Source organism: Malaclemys terrapin, chromosome 15 (assembly GCF_027887155.1).
Source record: "Malaclemys terrapin pileata isolate rMalTer1 chromosome 15, rMalTer1.hap1, whole genome shotgun sequence".
NCBI classification, from domain to species: domain Eukaryota; kingdom Metazoa; phylum Chordata; order Testudines; family Emydidae; genus Malaclemys; species Malaclemys terrapin.
In genome coordinates, this window is record NC_071519.1 from 30518798 (window position 1) to 30533792 (window position 14995).

The following is a 14995-nucleotide window of genomic DNA, read 5'->3' on the forward strand; positions in this document are numbered from 1 at the left end:
TTGTGTCTACACTGCATGGTCAATCCGGGTGATTGCCTCCTGGGTTAGCCTAGCCCAGGGTGTGAGCATGCCCACGGCAAAGCCATACCCCTGTGAGCATGTCCTCACTGTTTCTGCACTTGCCTGTGTGTGTCTGGGGGCATGTCCCCTGGTTCTTTGTGCTAAGATGCTCTAGGATTCTTTCCCCGTCAATGGTAGGAGAACTTGTCTGCCCTTCCCAACAGACGGAGCAAAGTCTTTGAAGGATTTTGCCTGCATCCTTGCTGATAAGAGGCAGAGTTCCAGCCTCAGCAGAAGTGGAGCCTGGGCTCTCACCCACACCCCAACTGAGTAGGCTAGCTGGCCTTAAAGCACCTCCAAACCTGGTCAGAGATTTTCTGTGTGGACGGTAGGGGGCTTGGGCTAAAACCCAGGTAAGAGCCTAATACAGTGAGAACTTGTGCCTCGGACTAATCTGACTTCCCTGTCTGACAAGAGTGCCATGAGATTAAATACATTAAGGATTGTGAGGGGTTCAGATGCCATGGTAATGGGGTGCCTAGAACAGACAAATTTATTCCGCTGGCCTGGAATCCTCTAGTACCCTCTGTTTAAAAAACCCCACAAATGATCTGGGTAAGCACTCTCTAATCCACCAAGGTGTCTTCCTATAACAAATGTCCTGGGTGCACAGTTCACATGGGGACTGAATAAGCCCAGCTGAGTGCAAGAAATAAAATCTGGCATCTCCTCCTCTACAAGCAATGCAGCTACTTTGCATTTATATCTCATATCAACTAGGGACCTCTCACATATTCGCGCCTTCATTTAAATCAAGCTTTGAGATGGGGAGCTAGGCTTTTAAAGCCAATTATTTTCCTTTCCTGAAAAGTCTTGCATGATCTTGATCGGTCAGGATAAAAACAAATAAAAAAGGCAAACAATGTATCTGATTTACTTGGAGTCTGTTACTGTTACCAATGGTCTGGCGACCAAGGTAAACAGGCCTGTTTATTTTACAAATGTCTGTACACAGAATATTAAACTCAAATATTGATTCTGGAGAATGGACTCATAATGGGATAGCCATTCCCTTGATAAATAGCTGGATTTGTATGTGGATTCAGATCAGGTTCCATACAAACAAACCTAAGTCAATATTAGCATCGCTCACTTCCCACTTTGACTGCTTCTGTGGCACGCCTTAAAATGAGACAAATCTATGCATCACTCTGTCATCTTCACCTTGAGGGTTCATGTCCTTAGGCAGGGATAGGGACTGGAATAAAGGCTTTGTGCCGGTTTCTGACGGCAGTGCATTTCTGGCCTGCATCAAGACGATGAATCAAAGTATAAAAATAGAAAAGAGAAGAGACGGAAATAACCAGCCTGGCTGGTTCAGTGCCATTGAAATTCGGATAATCTCCAAATACCCTGTTTACCCCCAGCACTGGGGTGAACCGCCTGTCCCTCACCACTCCTTCACAGGGAGTAAGTGGGATTTCAGTGGCACAAGTGTCTTGTGCTTCCTCACTGCACTGGGCTGGATTTCACCCTGGTTGAGTCCAAGAGCCAGCAATGTAACAATTGTATAATTGACTTAGCACAACAATTCATTAAAATGCTTAGAGCATCGGGTAGATGAAAACTTCATGGCTCAGAAACCACCAGTCCTGGTTGTGAATGTCACTGCATTACCGGCTGTGGATTCAATAACCCACCCACTGATGATCTGGATTGTACACCTGAGATTTGCAAAGGGGAGGGGAATTTTGCCAGGCATCTGCCCTTTAAAACTGAGGGAGCATAAAAGACAATGATTGATATTTTCAAAGCAATGCAGGGAATGTAGCCTTATATCTCCCATTTCATGCATCTGCCACTGGAAAATGTGTATAAGGAGTGTCTTCAAGTGGCAGTGAAGAAATGTAATAATAATGGGATGACAAGAGAATATAAACTCTGGAGGGGGGAGGAAATCCTAAAGTACTGAGCATAAAGAATTATGCTGCCCATTAACAGCAAAAAGAAAACCATGGGTAAATTATAGTTTAAAAGAAAGTTCTAAGACTCAGCAGGGAATACCAGGTTCCTTTCCCATTGAATTTGTTCATAATTTATGCAATTAAAACAATATATTGTTCCATGATATCTCGCATGAGCAGATCTATGTATTAACAGCACCTTGATGTATCTGTTGGAGGCTTTGCTTCCACTGTTTTTCTTTGCAAGAGGTTTAAAAAAAGCTCAGTAGACATTAACATCAAATTTTGTCAGCATCAATGGTTGCTGCAATAAGCGCAGACAATAACACACTGGGTGAAATCTTGGCTCTGTTGAAGTCAATGAGGAGTTTTGCCATTGGTTTCAGCAGAACCCAGATTTCACCCACTAGCTGCATTCACATCACACCTAGGGATGAAAGCTTCCATTATTAAATATTATTATTATTACAGTAGTATCTGGAGTCTCCCACCAGGCTAAATTTCCTGTACAGATATTTAGAGCCTGATTTTCAGAGGTACTGAGTGCGCAGTACAACGATTCAGGAAAGCACTTAAACATGCCCTCAACTTTAAGCACACGCTTCAATCCTGTTGACGTCAATGGGACTTAAACTCATGAACTTACGTGCTTTCCGGCATCAGGGCCCCATTGATATCTGTTGGCGGTGTGTGATTCAGCACCCTGGAAAGTCAGGCCCATAGGAAACGACAGGCCTTGCCCCAAAGAGTTTGCAGTCTAACAGACAAAGGGGCTAACAAATGGATGAACTAAAGAGACACATTGGAGTGGAGTCAGGAGGGAAGTTGGAAAAACAGAAATAATAGGAAATTTTAGCATAGACTAGCAGTGTACACTGTTCCCTTTGTCCGTCTTTCTGTTTAGATTGTAAGCCTGCTGGGGCAGTGACTGTCTCTTGGCTGCATACAATGCCTTTGTGTTTGGGGATAAGAGGTGAAGGACTGTTGAAGAGGTGACACCAAGTCCCGAATTAAAGCTCCTCAGAAATGTCTGAGTGAAATACATTAATAAATGGAGTTTTACCTTTCAAAGAAGGAAATCTGACCTACTCTACTGTGAAAAGAAACAGCTTTCCTTGCTTGCAGTACATTTCTGAGTAGGACCAGGATGGTCTGATTTATTATTGGCCTTTCTTGACGTTGGGTCATTATGTAGTGGTGAGAAGCTGGTTCTGGCCAGGATTTTTATAGTGCGTACAAATTATTTGAGTGCCTGAATGGAGCTGTTATCAGCTGGCATGAGGCAAGGCACAGTCAGGGCAGGAGGGCATTTTCCTGCCGTTTACAGCATCAGAGCTATGAATAGCAGGTGTGGAATTTATGGGACAGTCTGAAATCATTGCCGAAATGTATTAGAAGAACAGCAGGAATTTCTCTCTTTTAGCTGCAACAAGATTAGCGACAGTAAGTGTGTGGGAGGCAGAGTCTTAAAATAATAACCCTGCTGTGGACTCATAAAGCGCCATTTATCCAAGGATCTCAGAACTCTTTACAAACATTAATTAAGCCCCATGAGACCGCCCCCCAGGAGGTAGGGATTATCCTCATTTTATGGACAGATGTGGAAATTGAGGCACTGAGAGATTAAATGACTTGCCCAAGGTCCACAGAGCGAATGAGTGGGAGAGCTGGGAATAGAACTAAGGTTTCGTGACTCCCAATCCCCCAGACAGCACTCGCTTCCTTGTGCAGCATTATTCAGAGGCCTGCACTCCATGCTGTTTTTATGCTAAATGCTCAGGTTTACAATACATCCCCATATAGCATAAGCCAAGTATGTTGTCTAGACAATGTTACTCAATTGCGCCCAGGTTCTTAGACATCATTGAAGTGGCCAGCAGAATCTGTGGCATTTGCATTTGAGTTAGGATGGCACTTACACAGAAAAAGCCTCAGGCCCTCACCTGCAAGCTGACATGGGGCAATGACTTGCAAGACAAGAGGCAAAGCAGCAGCCACATGTCTAAGCCTTAGTTTCATTAGAGGAGAAAGCCAGCCTGGGACCCGTCACCCCATGGAAAAGGCAAAGAGCGAACTGGGGAGGCATATGCAAGAATTAGACTCTCGTTCGGGGTGAAATTCAACCCCATGCAGAGGGCCAACACCAGGAACACTCAGCTCCTACTTCAGCCCTACTTAAGTGATGCATAAAGCTTTGTCCACGGGGTGAATTTCCTGCTAAGGGGAAAGGAGACAGGAGAAGCCAGTGGTCTTCCAGTGGAGGGAGTGAGCAGCATGGTCCAATCATCTCTTGATGATGATTTGGGGGCATAAGTAGGAGGGAACATCCCTTGCAAACACTTTCATGGTCTGCAACTTCATGTGAGGGTCTGGTTGAAATGAAAGGCCACTAGCGTAATCACTGCCTGGGCCTCAGAAGAAAGAAGAGCTAATCAGCAAAGTGCCAACTCAATCACACTGTCATCTTTCTACATGGGTTTTGTTAGTTTAAATTTCCAAAGGTTAATTCTATGGAAATTGAAACTTACTCCGGAGGAAATACCCTGCACTGTCAAATAATCACTCGCATTAGGCTGGGAGGGAGAACAGCTTTTCAAATGAGCCCTTTGATCTACAGAATGGATGTGACTCTGGAATGAGGGTTGAGGAAGGGGAGCTGTCTTGACTTTAATTCCGTTTAATTTTTTGTCTTCAGCAGAGCTCTCTGAGCTGCTTTGATCAGTTTCTTTACTCGCCAAGGCCCATTTTCAAAGCCAAGTTCAAACTACTCATTCTGGCCAGAACTTTGCCCACAAAGGGTTTTCTGCACTGCAGCTGGGAATGAGTCTCCTAACCCAGAGAGACAGACTTGCACTAGTGGGGCTTGAGAGGAAGATCCACACTGCTATTGTTAACATGCTAGCTGGAGCCCCACTAGCACAGTGGCTGTGAATAGCCTCTTTAACAGTGAACATAATTAACCATTGGGACAAGTTACCTAGGGAGGTGGCAGATTCTCCATCCCTGGCAGTCTTTCTAAAAGAGACGCTATCACTCAAACAGAAGTTATGAGCTTGATGCAGGAATTATGGGGTAAGGAACTTTGGCCTGTGTCATTCAGGAGTTCAGACTAGATCATCATAATGGTCCCTCTCCTGGCCTTAAAAATCTATTAATCTTGTGCTCTGCACAACCCTGGAAGCTTTTGACATCACCACTGCCAACTGGTTAATATTTCTTGATCTTTATCTAGTTGGCCATTCGATAACAGTCTGCAAGGGGGATTATGATAGAAGAGATAAGAATAGTTATGCCACAATTAACCAATATAACGACCAACTACTGAGATGCTTTCTCACACTGAGTAGCACCTTAGCCCAAGCCTGACCCCACTGGTGTCAGTCGGATTTCTCGTGGTGGAAGGTGCTGTCACCACCTGGCTGTAAGCTTGTTCTCTCCATCCAGGAATTTACATGGCCCATTGTATCAGAGCTCTTCTCAATCATTAATGGGGTTTTATCCAAACCGCAGCCCCATGAGGTAGGGAAGTACCATGTCCATTTTACAGAGGAGGAACCAAGGCATGGGTCATTGCCCCATCCATTAGATCATCCTTCTTACCCTTCCCATTCTGCACCTGCCTTTCCACGCAGGAACAATATAACGAACCTTAATTTTTAAAAGCACATCTTTAATGCAAACTTTGTATTTTCTAAGCAAACATTAGCTAATTAGCAAAGCTAAGCATTACTCCGAATTATCAGAGGGCCAGAGCCTTATCTCGTGTAAATGTGGGTAGTGTTGATTTCAGTAGAGCTATTTTACACCACTTACGGCTCTGGTCTGTAGAATCCAATTTAGAACCACTAGAGTCAATTGAAAGATTCTTCTTGGCTTCGCTGAGAACTGGATTAGGCCCATCACCATCACAAACAAGTTTGAAATCCAGATTCTTTTAGACGCTGAGATTGTAGCTCTGGTCAATTATCCTCTGCTAGAATATTTTTATACAACCTCAAGCCCAGCATAATGGAGAAGTGAAAGTCCTCTCCCCCTCCTCTCGTTTATGCAGGGGCCAATAAGGCTAATTTTCAAATTTAATTTAACATATGTCTGAATGCCCCAGCCAAAACACATTTGGCAGCCCCTCTTGCTGGCATGGCTGAATTCACAGTGGACTATCTATTCAGAACAAGCTATCAAACAGCAACACAGGCCAGTCTGGGGATCCCAGCGGCTCCCCGTCATGCGTCTGCCTCTTTGATGCTTAATCACAGTGCCGATCAGCAGAGGTGGAGGAAGCAGACTCTTCTACACGCTCATTAGGAGATAAGGAATTGCCCTCAGATGCCTGAGAATATGGGAGCATTTAAAGACAGGATATGAACCCCTTAATTTTGGATGGTACAGTGAGGGGTGCATAGCAGCCTAAAAGGTAACCTTTACTAGACAACGTGCCGAGAATTTACAAAAGGTGAGGATGTAAATCTAACAAACCACAGAATGGCTGAACACTTCAAATACCGTGTATCCTTCCCAAAAAGAGTCCTGCCAAGGCAGTCTGATTTGAACAGTGTACGTTACTGGACCATGAAGTGGAAGCAGTCCTGTCTTGCTTTAAATGGAGATTTTGCCATTCTGGTCATACACAATGAAACTAAACATTAGCTAAACTTCCGAAGGACATTTAAAAATCAAGAAGGGGAAAAACATCAGACAAAGGCACAAATGGTAGTCACTCCAAACAAGCATGAATGGCAACATGATGGCAGGTGCTGTTCTGCAAACCCACTGGCTGACTTTGAACAACTGAACAGGCAATCTGTGTCCAGAAATTATACAGTGGAGGAATTAACCTTAAAAGAGTGGGAGGCAGAGGATGGGGCCAAACTGAGCAGGGTCTCTCCCCCAGCCTGTAAGAAGTGCTCTCGCTGAAGGATCAGTTTTGGGAAGCCGCCGCACAGCTCTGGGCGTGGCTTGGCTTTGACTCAGAGGGGTAGAAGAAATGCAGTTGAGTTTCCTAAATACTTTCAAAGCTGTGGCCATGTCGTTTAGCAAATCAGGCTTATCACTTAATTGCTTATGTGAAATAAAGAAATAAAAGCAACCGAGGGGCCTCATCTCATTCGTTTTGCTGAATGCAGGTTCTGGAAATGTCTATGACTGGGTGGTCTTTTCCCTCCTGCTCTGTCTCTAGGGCCTATGTGTCTGTCCCCACCTAGGGTGACAGAGGGCCAGCACAAGCCTATGCATCACTTCTGTCCCCAGGACAGGGTTTGAGTGGTGCTTAGACCCTCCGCCCAGGAGTGACCATCGCCCCTGGAGTGTTTATGTGGCTCGAGCAGCGTCACCCACTGATACAGGAAATGAAATTGCACGCAATGTGCTGCACAGAACAAAGCCAGTAGCCAAGTGAGCCACCCTCGTTGGGCTGTAAAGACACTGTCTTTCTCTCTAGCTACTTACATGTCTCCATTACCATAGTATCTGAGCATTTCACAGCCTTTCTCCTCACAACATGCCTGTGAGTAATCTCCATGTCCCAGATGGGGAATGGAGGCACAGAGTGATTAAGTGACTAGCATAAAATGCAGAGCCAGAATTGAACTTTGGAGTCCCAAACCAGCACCATAAACTCTGGCCCATCCTTCCTCTCCACTGAGTACCTGATTTTGCCTCTCACACACATCAGTGACTCCTGATTGACGCTGGCGTAGGTGAGAGGGATGATCTTTGTCACTACTTTAGCTTAAACCCAGCAGATCTCAACGAGTGGGGAAGAGACCTTGACAGTAGTGTCCTAGGAGTCTCCCTGGCCTCACACCTATCTACACCTCTGCAATTCAAGGAGAGCTTCCCTTTTTGCAGAGCTGAACATGGTGCATCTCTGCTCAGGGCAGCTTTGGCTACGGTCTTATAGTTCAGTGAGGTGTATGGAAAGGCGAAGAGGCACAAAAAAAGAACACAGACTTTTCTTCCAAAGTTAGGGCCAGATCCTCCGCTGGTGTAAATCAGGGTAGCTGCACTGTCAATGGAGCAATGCTGATTTACATCAGCTGAGGATCTGACTCTAATTTCCTTCTGCACCTGAATGCACTATTTGAAATCAGCAAGTGAAACCCCATTTAAATAAGCATCTCATTCATATGAAGAGAGAATGTATGAAGTATTGAAAACTTGTTTTCTATTAAGTTCCAATCTCCTTTCTGTGGGAGGCACAAGAATGAGGTTGTGTGCACTGCACCTTTTATTAAAACAATTGTTACTGACAAATGCAATTTGGTTTCAATGACAATAATGTTGGGAACAAGAGGTATTAGCAACTTGCAGGAGGACAGAATGCGTAGAGACAATGAGCTTGGGCCATCTCAGTTTTTGTCAGAAGGAGCTGCGTGAGTGTGTGCACCATGTTCCCTCTAGTGGTTGATCTGCTAGATGATAACAACCTACTACTCCTATCAACTAATGGGTTTTTTCCTTTAATTCAGGTGGCAGAGGTCTCTGTTATGGTGCTGACAGTTCTGGGTTCAAACCCTGATGACAATCTACGTAGATGGTTGTTACACATGCAACACCCACACTATTTAGAGCTCGTCAGGAACTTTCCAATAAAACATTTTACATTAAAAAACTGCCAATTTATCAAAACTGAAACTTGTTGTGGGAAAAATGTGGTTTCGACAAATTTCGATAGGAAAAATGCTTGCAACAAATGTTTTTAAAATGTTGAAATATCCTGTTTTTGACATTTTCTAAACAAAATGTTTCAGTTTTTCCAGTTCAAAACAACTTTTCACTGAGAAATGTAAGCTAATTAGAGTACAAATTTTTAAAAAGTGGTTGAAACAAAACATTTAGAAATTATCCAAATGAAACATTTGAATTGATCTGAACCCAAAAAATTGTTCAGAATTTCAGTTCACAGAATATGGCAAAATTTTAACTTTTCACCCTGGTTCATGATGGGAAAAATGTCTAAAATCTTGAAAATGTTCACATGATACGAACACCATTTCCTGCCGAGCTCTAATACTGTTATTACTGAAATACTGTCTAATCACCGGCACCTGAGACACAAGTGTTTTCCATATAGTGTTATATGTAGGACCACATCTCACAAGAATGACTGTAAATAGGTCTTTGCTTAGACAGAACTGAGGTAAGAATTTTACGAACAAAAGCAAAGAATCTTGCTGATCATTTTTAACAAGGCAGCTTTAGGGCCAAGTTTTGAAAAATGGATCCATAAATTCAACTGGAAAATATGCGCATATGTTGTGCGAATAAGGCTCTTAGCATCTTTGCACATGCATATTTATTATTGTTTATGATTTATTATTTATATGGCACTAGGAATGTGCATGGCACTTTACAGACAAATAAGGGAAAATTCCCCTGCTGTGAAGAGCTTCCAACCTAAGTGCTTTGTGGAGCACTTTAAGCAGCTAATTTGGAAATCCAGCCTTCAGTGTCACTTCGTTAAGACAGCAGTGCTAATCTAATAGAAATAACTTGTTTAAACATTGAGATGTTATGGCGTCCTCCCTGGACTGGCACTGAGCAGGTTTCAGTGGATAGTGGAGATGGGGCTTCAGTGCAAATAGCTTTCCCCCTTTAAAATAAAATACGACTATTCCCTGCACTAGTGGGCACCCCTTGAGGACACAAGGCTTGATTCGCCTTTGCGCAATACTGAGTCAGTTACGGGGCCCTGATTGTGCGCCCCCCCCACAGCCCTGACCTAGGAGCAGGGTAGAGCACTCTGGAGGCTGCTCTGAGTTGGTTCCAGCTGTCAGTGTTCCCTAAATGACTCTCCATCAATTGTGCATAGTCTGACATGCCCCCCTGCATTGAGGGCTGCGGTGAGGGTGATACAGAAGCTGAACATGTCATCTCCGTGCCAGCTGGGCAATCCAGAGGGATCCCTAGTGGGAGAGGAGGGAACGGAACCAGGGCTCACCATATTTCAGACATGATGTGTATTTCTCCTACTGAGAGCATCATTTCCTGCAACATAGCTTTGGGGATTGGCCTTATAGGGCTGCCAGACAAAATATATAGGGGTGTCCCATAGCAGGCAGGCAGGGGGGGCTAGGGTAAAATATTCACCACCACCGGGATCTCTCATAAGCTGCTTGGCTCATCTCTTCTGGCCACGGTGGATATCACCCCCTTCCTAAGTGACAGCAGTCTAAACAGCTAATTTTCCCTATTTTCCCTCGCCTGCACTTGGGCTCTCCGGAGAGTCTCATGCCATGCCCCTGATATCTGTCCAGCACATCAGACCGCCACTGAGCCTGACAGCACACTCCATGCCTGCAACCCACTGAGACTGCCATCTTTCAGCGGATACTGACAAGATCCTCGTCTGTCATGGGTGTGAGGGCAGCAGACAATCAACAAGCAACCGGGTTCCGCAAGGAGCCCTGACTCAGCAGAAGTGCATTGAGCTGCTGTTGCCAGATGTTGCTACTATCATCCACCCTCATGCAGGTTTGCAAGGAGTGCCTTTCACCACATGTATACCAATGCACTAAATAAAAGAGATCTCAGAGCTCAGACAGGTGGAAAGGGGACTGGCAGCTTTCCAAGGAGACAGTGAAATCAACTGGTTGAAAAAACCCTGCTCCTCTACTCCCCAATGGGTGCAATACAGTCCTGAGCAGAGGGACCAGCACAAGGCCCAGGTGTTACTTAACTCCAACAATAGGGCTTAAATAGGATTTTGGTAATGCCTGAGTCTTGTGCTGGGATCACTGCTTCAACCACCGCTTCAAGCCATATGTTCCTAAATAGCTCCTGCCTCTCTCTTATGTTCATTCACTATCCTACTGCACATTTCCCCAAGTGTCTCGATATTAACCCCAATGCTGGAGAAATGCCAACTCTGTTAATGATACATTCTGCCTCCCTAAATGTCCCCCTTATATTTTCACACATACTGGCTATGGAATTATGCCTCATTTCCTGCTCATAACTGTTGTATGGTGTTGCTGTGCCACCATCCACCCCAGAAATGGCTGCATTGTGGTAGGCAAATACCCCAGTGTCACTTGCCTATATAGATATGCTGCAGGTCCTAATGAATTCATATTTGCAATAACTCTTTCTCTCCCTCCTTCCTCTGCTTGCTGGAAATGCAGTCCAATAGCCCCTAAAATGTCTATATTTAGGAAGGAGCAGTTGACTGGACAGAGATGCTTGCTCTGTAGATTCTGAAGCACCAGCGGTGACGGAAACATCAGCCCACTGCAGCAACAATGACTCAGTGTGCTCCTGCTTTCACTAGAAAACCCTGCTATGCTCCAAAGGACCTTAGTGTAAGTCAGTGCACGGCCAATCAGTTTAGCAGACAACTCCTAGCCTCAAAGGGCGTTTGTTTGTTTTTACCTGATGCACCAGCAAATAAGAGAGAAAAGGCCTAGGGAGAATATCAAACCTGCTTTGAGTCATGAGCAACTTGTTAGCTGGGTTCAGGAGAAGGGAATCCTTGCACTTAACATTCAATCACCGGTGCCTTGGAAGAGGGTCTTGCATTGAACTCCTATTGGTGTCTTCTGCAGAGGATTTTAAGGCCCTCAAAATAATTCAACCATTAAAAACATTGCTTTTTTTCCTGGCTGATCACATTAGCACAGCTTGTCACGCTCTCACTAATCTTCTGTGATGCTCCACTGATTCACTGTACAGGTATTACTTATGGCATCTTGTATCGTAATGATGAACTGACACCTGAATGTAGCAAGAAGGAAAGGGTGAAGCTCTGATGTGACAGGAGATGCTAAAACAAGGTACTATCTTCTTCTCTGTGGGGACAGCCTAGGGGAAAATTAAAGATCCCACCAAGTGCAAAGAACCCCAGTGTCCAGGTCGGTATCCACCCTCCTGCTGCCCAAGGCCACATTTGAAGAAAGAACCAATATAGGGATAGGCTTGTCATAGTTCAGGGCAACTGCACTTGTATTCTCCCTGTACAGTCCAGCAAAAGCACTTGCTATTACACTTCCAGTCATCACCCTTTATTGGGCAGACCCCTGTGTATCTCTCCCTCCTGACCGAGGCTTTTTCAGGCTGTACAGTTCCCTGCCTTCACTGTGGTATCTCCAGCAGGCCAGACTGCCTCTGTGCTTTGCTTTCTCCTCTGAGGCTATGAACAGTTGGAATTGCCCATGGTTTTAAATTACCACACAACTCATTCTAAGCAAGTACCATTATTCTTAAGGTAAAAGCATTACAGAGAAAACATATTAAAAACAATAAAAACCTACCCACATGCTAGACAGCAAAGACCCCACCCCACTCCATCTCCACAAAGGGCCTATTCAGTGTTAGTCCTTCTGACCCTTCCCTAAAGAGTGGGGGAGTTGCCCTTGGACAGAAGGTCCTGTCTGTTTGCTGGATCAGAACAAAGGCCCTGAGTCACTTTAAACTCAGGCTATTCATCCAAAAACCCTTTTTTTGTCTGTTAGTCCCTGGAGAATCCAGTTTGAACCAGTAGGTGCGAGCTTCTCCAGGTGTTGAAAGCTCTCTAGCGAGGTGTTATTTCCTGAATGAATTTGCCTACTCAGTTTCTCAGTTTCTGGAGGGCTATGATCCCCCTCCCCCATTGAATTACATACAATCCCTGGCCCACAATTCTACATCTCTCCAGCCCCAAGGAAGCAGAGTGAAACGCAGGGCCAGTCAGCCATGAAAGACCACGACAACACTAGGGCTGCCTGGTGCAACACCATCAACTGTGGTAGCTCTGGCTGGAGCAACGGTCCTCAGTAGATATGGGTTTGAATATGCCTGGCCTGACCCGCAATGATATATAAAATTAATTCAACAAAGTTCATCTTAATTCAGCAAGGTTTGGCCAGGCTTTTTCAGGAATTGCCATCTCTATCCCTGGTGGCTCCAGGTAGAAGTGCAAACAGTAACCCTCAGCTCAGCACGGCTGTGAGTGCATTCAGGGGATGTTCACTCTCTACGGGCCACAGGGGATAGGCTTGTCCCAGCAAGAGGCCCAGCGTGATGGGCGCATTCTGCACTTTTACAGTGCCTAAAGTCTGCTCTTGTGCAACTGCCATTGGCAGCCCCCACACTGGTGGGTCCGTGAGACACCAGCTCATTGTGCTGTGCGAGTTATTGTGGAGGCGTCTCGTTTCCTATCTGGACAGCACTGCCAATTCAGGATCCTTGGCATTTGGCATCTGTGGGATGTCTCTGGTGCTTTAACCCAACTCACCCTTATGTTTCTCTGCAAGGGTGTGGGTGGGTGGGGAAGGAGGGGTGGAAAGTGGTAAAAAGAGCCCTTTGAAGCCATGCTGCTCCCTTTGGCATACCAGGATCAAACTCTGGGAATTCAGACTGGCTGCTGGGCCCTTTGGACCCACCCCTATTACCACCAGCAAATCCCCTGTTGCAAAGTTCGCTTTTCAAAATTTAAAGCTAATCTGGTGAGATTGAAACCAGAGAGAGATCTCCCTGGGAAATTGCACTATTTACTGTGACAGGATTCAGTCAAGGAGGGGAATGGGGATGAACTGGCAAGAGCCTGTTGCTTTGAGACCTGACCCTGGTCGTCAATAAAAGACTGGTCTGGAGTCATCCATGGTTAGCAACACTGCTTTGGCGTTTGCTGATCTTCAGGAGAAAAAGGAGGGTAGGTGAAGGTCTTTTCTTTCCCCCCTTCTCACTCAAGACGCAGGAGACACCATCCGTCTTTGTGTGGCTCTTCTGAGCAGACACAAAATTATACCCTTTAATGAATTCAATAATATAATGACATGTCTACGTGTCCCATCCAGGAGGAGCAACAGGGCCTCCCAGTGAAGGAGGCCGAGTTAAAGAGCTTGTAAAGGAAGGGGGAAAGAGGAATAAAACGACATCGGCTGAGATTTAATTTAAACTGTAGATCACAAGCTGTCTGCTAGAACAAGACACCCCTGTGTGTGACCAGACATTGCAGTGTCTGAGACCTGAGAAAGCATCAGGCTGCTGGGAGCCCTGCATACTGTGTTTATCCTCCTAAATAAGCAGAGAAGTGTTCCTAACTGGGAACAGTTTATCCCACCACTGCTTACTGCAGGGATTTCCCCCTGAAGTAGCTGGGACAGGCCACTCTCAGAGCCTAATTTCTGGACTGGTTTGTGGACTGGCAGCTGCACCCAAGGGGCACACACAGTCTGTACAAGTTAGGTCTCTCTCTGCCAGTGAAGATGCTGGGGGATGTTTTAGATAGACAAAGTAGAGCTGGGTGACAAAAAAATATTTATTTATTTATTTATTGGTAGGGAAATGAAAGCAAAAATATCTAGGGTTTTTTTTTAATCTCCTGTGAAATGTTTTCAACTCAAAACTGAAAGGTTTTTGTGTTCAAAAACGATTTTTGGTGAATATTTTCAGTAAAATGGTAAAATGTCTTTGGCGGAAAAAGTCATTTTTCAATGAAAAAGCGTTTTGACGAAAAATGTTATGCAATCTGTGTGCTGCATTTCCAGGGGGCTAAACAACGGTGAATTCTCATGGAAATTGTTGGATTGACAGTCCTGAAGACCAACATCCTCATTCTCAGACCAGGTATAGAACATGAAGTAGCAACATCGGGTTCCCACACACCACCCTCTTCCAATATACCTGGCATGACCATTGCTGTATTTTAGGCAGAAGGATGCATTGGGCCATTGCTGCTCCAAATACACTACCTGTCTCCAACTCACCACTGAAATCGCTAACTGGAATAACACTGCAGTGAACCCCCTATACTCTGATATATCACTGGCTCAATAACTGAAAGACAATTCTGCATCCACAAGACACACAACTTCCTGCCCTGGGAGAGCTGGGTCCTGTGGAATCCCACAGGAAGTGATACCCACATGCACCTGTCTCTGACATAGGTTTATTATTATTTATTTATAGGTAGCATCTAGCAGCCCCAGTCAGAGATCAGGGCTCCAGTGTGCTATGCACTGTACACACAACAAAAAGGGAGCTCTTGGCCCAAGCACCACCTTTCAATATAAGCATATCTGATGCGTACTTTACCCCGGTGCTGCTTGTGTGAC